The 5272-nt window shown below is 38.5% G+C and overlaps 1 long non-coding RNA gene across 1 annotated transcript; it reads right to left on the reverse strand.

Moving 5' to 3' along the window:
• Positions 1 to 6: 6 nt before the first annotated feature.
• On the reverse strand, positions 7 to 3707 carry LOC106517481 (uncharacterized). Its single transcript, XR_001310216.1, has 3 exons — positions 3410 to 3707; positions 2461 to 2732; positions 7 to 214 (listed from the first exon to the last, which is right to left on the reverse strand). It is a non-coding gene; the product is annotated as an uncharacterized LOC106517481 (long non-coding RNA).
• Positions 3708 to 5272: the final 1565 nt, after the last annotated feature.

The following is a 5272-nucleotide window of genomic DNA, read 5'->3' on the forward strand; positions in this document are numbered from 1 at the left end:
TTCTTACACCCCTAGACAGTCGTAACTGGGAGCGTCATGCACCCGTCACGCTGACTTGGTTTGATTACAGTCCAGCCCTGAACTGAGGATGATCATCGGTCCCCTGATYTTTAGTTCAGTAATGCAGCTCTGCAGGCTTCCTCCTGTTTTATACGTCTTTGCTCTGAAGCTCCGCACTCCTCCAGCTCCCTGCGTTCCCAGGGGCTTCCTCCATCTGTTCACAGAGAGATGAAAAAAGAGTCAGATCAGACTGCTTTCATTCGCCGCGGAAAGAGTTTTTATGGAAACAGACACTTAAAAACAAACTTTTGTTGATGTTCTGKGGTTCAGTTTATTCAAGCCAATAAACGGAGCAAATTAAGTCCCGGGTTAATCGGAGCGTTTCCTCACAAAAGCTCTTATTGAGAAGAGGATTGTGCAGTTCTTCCTGACCTGAGYTGTCCTCTTAATCATGGACACAACAAGAATCCGGCAGCTCTGAACCGCCTGGTTTGACATGTCTCGTTTTYGGAACGTTCCCTCTCAGGTTGCCCCGCAGGGTAACAGTGGGGCAGTTTAAAGCACCTGTCAGGGCGGTCGCTCCGTCAGCAGCTGACCTCTTCATTCACATCCTTTTAATATACAAAAACCAAACAGATGAGGCTTTGTGGAGATGAACGCATGAATTCTTTGTTCATGTGAGTCATTTTWGGCAGCATGTCTCGTCAAAATGTCTGATGAATGTTGGATTATTTTTATTTAAACGTCAACATTTTTAATTGTCTTTCACAAACTTTGGGAAAGCCTTGGCACACCTTGTTGAGCTATTTCTGTCAAAGCTGTTTATTAAAGAATATTATTGCAGTTTTCCGCCTCTGTGGGAACAGCTGCTGCTTCCTCAAACACGTCTGCTGATTTATGAATGACTCAGTGTCACAATATAATCTGCATTTTTATGAGTTCTGGTTTGTTTTTGTTTTTTTAATATATATTTTACAGCTCTGCTGTCTTTGATCCAGCACGCCTGATTGCAGCAGAGCCGGTCTGTTTTTGTCTGTGCCACCCCGACCTGTTATCCTTGTAACATTTGAAAACACACAACTTTACTTTTGTGGGGAAATTAATCAAAGGAAATTAAACATTGACACTAAGTGTTCAAATAAACCCATTCTTGGTAATAGAAGAGGCTTAGTGCAAAGCACCCATCAGCACTTTTCACCTCTCATGGCTAAATCTTCTGCTCTGATAGACCATAGGAATAAAACAAAAACCATTAATCTGTGATTTGAGAGAAAAGTTCAGCTTCAGCTGGCATCGTAGCTTTATTACAGCTGGTCGGAGGAGGAGAAACTCAGTGTTGCTGCTGCTTTTTGAGCCTCCTCCAGCTAAACAGTTACAGAAAAGCTGCAACAAAAAGCCTTTTGACTTGACTTTTAATGAATGAATGATTTATTTATTTGGGACAATGTGCAATTAAAAACATAATTTGATGCATTGCACCAGATTTAGCCTAAGGCTAATTTTCATCTGTAGTCCCATCAAACAGTAAAAACAAAACAACATCCAACAGTAAAATGGAAATAGGAGAGGGAAAAAAACAGAAGAATAAAAATAATATAAAATAAAACATTTTGCAATAAAAAAATACAGTTTGAGTGAAGATATATAGAGTGAAGAAGATTAAACATGAGCTCACATTATTTATGGTCAAAAATTAAGAATTCGTGTGCATCATGGACTCAATGTGTTCCTTTAATTTTATATCTATGGTGCTTAAAATCACTAAAATGTTCCTAAATTTAATTCAAAAGTGAATAAAATATTTAACCAAATAAATTGCATCAGGCTAAAATTAAAAACCTCAGCAAAAGTAAAWAGTAAAGTTGTTGTAGACCTCCATGAAAGGCAGGCAAGCCTGTATTTTTTTAGTGTGTTTATCTCTCTGTTAGCAAAATATTTCATGAACCACTGGATGGATTTTAATGAAAGTRCTCAAYTTATCAGTGGAAAACYTATGGCATTCAAGGCAGCGGGTAAAATGCATTTCTTCAAGAAATGCTGTGCTCATTTATTATAAGGATTTATAGTTTTAGTGTTTTTATTTTAAAGTAGTGACAGAAATAAATATGGGGTGACTTTGAGCAAAGTTTACAAAATTATTATGCAATTATTGAAATCATTAACCCAGTTTCAGGCCTGGTGGGTCATTTTGACCCCAAGGAGGGTTAAAAGAAAATGAATACAAATATATATTCAGAAAATAAATCAGAATACTGACTATTGCAAGTGATTCTTTTCTCCTCGAAGTTTAAAAACCTCCAAACTATGTTGATTTTCATATTCAAAAACTTAATTTTTGTGATTTTTCAAACTAAAAGCATCAAATAGACTGTGTTTGAAGGTCTGCAAAAAAGTCAGATTTTGTTTGTTTAACTTTTTTCTCTGAAAAAGGCCAGATAAATCAAAAACATCAAAGCTCACATGTTGTCTCACATCCTGCTTTTCCTGTAATTTGTCACTCATCCATAGTTGCAGTTTCTTCAGTTTCCCAACATGTGTGAGGTGCCGTCAGACTAAGAATAGGTCTACTACAGCAGATTAGTCTCTTATCCTAGTGAGTGATGGGAGAACAAACACGGGGACAGATGGTGGTCAACAACCAACAAACCCTCATGGTTCGTTCATCCTGTGATCCATCCTGTGACCTGTTGATGTAATGTTATCTGGTGAAGCCTCTGGAGGGGTCATGGGATCTGAGGGGACATACAGGGAGGAAGCTGTCAGCGTTTTCCACACCGGCTGTGTGAAATGAAGCTGAAGTCAGACCAGAGAGCCGGCGTGAAAAGAAGTCTTCTAGGAACGGCTGGCATGTTCGCGAGCTTTCAAGGAACTGTTCTGATAGTTCATATTACTCTGGCATTCATGCCTCACAGTGACACACTGTAACTCCTAAAGCAAGCTGGGGTTTTACTTTTTTATGGGGCTGTGTTTACTAGCATGCTAGAATAAACTTCTTAAATTTTCTTTCTGAATTACCAAACAAACAACCTAAAAACACACGAGGAGGCTGCTTTCAGTGTAATCAATATGTTAAAATAATGAAAAACTAATAATCTTTTTCCTTCAAATCTTCAAACATGCATGATTCTTTACAAGGATTCTCAGAGGGTAAAATCATACATCTGAACAAAGTAAACAACAAAACCACAGGGTCGGCATTAAAGAAGCACCATTGTGGAAAAACAACCAAACCCAACTCAGAGTGAAGGCTGTAACTTACATCCTCCGCCTACAAAAGCAAATATTTTCACTGCTTTTGTTAAACCTTTAGCTGTTAAAGTCTAAGTTCTGTAATCCTTCAAGAAGAAAAACAACTTTGTTGGCAGGATGAGAATAACCAGGATTTCAAATGCCAGGAAGATCAGTTTACCGTCAAGCCGAGTGCTCTTCAGCTCAGAAGGGCAGCTGAGTGTTTGTAACGTAAAACAGTAAATTCTTTAAGTTGTGGTGCAAGTGTCAWGTCAGCTGGGACGCAAAGTAGAAACTATTCAGACGTAAAGTTCASTCGATCAGTATTGCACAATCATGGTTGTAACAGAGAAATTCAATTTAGTTGCTCAATGGCACTCAAGTAATGAAGTGGAGCAGATAGCAAAATTTAAATCTTGTGTCATGACGCTTATAGCACTGTTCACCTAAAATCCAAAGTCTTTGTTTTTAGTTGTCTTTTTCACACCCTCAGTGTTATTTATTACACTGTAGTTTGAGCTGCTTGTGATCGCTGCTTAAGACCACTGCTTGGTTCAGTTTTGACTTCGGAAATAAAACGTTTAGCGATGAGAAAGGTTACGAGCTCCACTTGAAATGCTTTAAAAATGTCTCTCAAACCCTCCTGAGGTTTTATCAGTTTCACCGCTTTCATAAAGTCATCTTTGTTTAAACTGTCAACAAGCAGGGGGGATACTGCGTTGCGTTTCACATGACTGCTGCGTCAAAGAAGGCATTTTTTACTTTGTTGACCATCTGATAGAAACCTGAGGCTCATTCCACTCATTTTACTCATATCTTAACCACTGAAACCAGGATATCRGAGTAGCCACTTAGTAAAGGGTGAGGGCCCACTCAGCCACGTAGAAGAACACTTAAAACGATGTTGAGTGGAAAAAAATTGTTTTTTCYTGCTGCTTCTTCATGACTTACTGGTTCAGTGGTGTCAGTGGCTAKTAGGGTTGGGCATCGTTTGAATTTGAACGATTCCGGTTCCCAATGATTCCCAATTTTGATTCTTTTTAGAGGCAGGGTCAAAAAGGGTTTACATGGTTTAAAAGAGGTAGCTGATCAGAGTTTTTTATATAGGTGAAGAGAATAAGATGTTATGAATTTATTTTTCACACAGGGATACTTTGCAAAACTTGTCCATCTAACCAAATCGTACACTTACATCCAAAGAGTATTCTTGATCTTGATTTGAGATGATATAAGCAAGAGCAGAGTGTGATTATTAATCGTTAGCGTGGAAATGTTTTCCTCATTTCAAGTCTAAAGCGCAATTGTCTTACTGCACTGGCAGATTATTTCACTTAATTTGACAATCTGAGTCAAATTCACCTGTTTTTTTTTTTCTTCGTTTGTGTTGGGCAGCTTCTTCTCCCAGTTGTTGGACTGGGTGTTGAAATTAGGTGTCAAAATTTAAAAGTTTGAACGATTCTGAGAGAATTGAAACYTTAGTCCCATTTCCAATCAATACTTGCGACTCGATATCCAACCCTAGTGACTACCAGCTGATTTTGTGTTGTTTAGTAAACTTAAAGTATTCATCAAATACTCAAACCAGTTAGGATTAAAACCCACAGATCCTGAACCATGTTCAGCTCCAGGTCTGCTACTCAGATTGTGTTTTGCTGTCTGAAGTCAGATTTTCGCCACTGTTTGCTCACTTAAAAACTCTCTTGCATCGTGAAATTTGAATATGCAGCTTATGTAGGTCTTGAGGGCAGGATAGAAAAGCAGATATCTGTGAAGCGAGCTGAATTAGGAGGTGCTTCTCAGAAACCATCAATCAGCGAGCGGGTTGATGAATTAAATATAGAGTCGGTGAATAAAAGGCCCCCGTTCTCAGCTGCTACACATCGACGGTCAGGGCTTTAGTTACCATTGTGAAAACAAAGTTCATGTCCTCTGCATTGCAGGAATAAAGGGACATAAAATGTCATTTATGTTTCATTATGCTGAGTTTATAGATTATAGATCCTGTGAGACAATTTTTGATAAAAATGTCTGTCATGTTTAARAA

The sequence above is a fragment of the Austrofundulus limnaeus genome, unplaced genomic scaffold (genome assembly GCF_001266775.1).
Source record: "Austrofundulus limnaeus strain Quisiro unplaced genomic scaffold, Austrofundulus_limnaeus-1.0 Scaffold49, whole genome shotgun sequence".
Taxonomy (NCBI): Eukaryota; Metazoa; Chordata; class Actinopteri; order Cyprinodontiformes; family Rivulidae; genus Austrofundulus; species Austrofundulus limnaeus.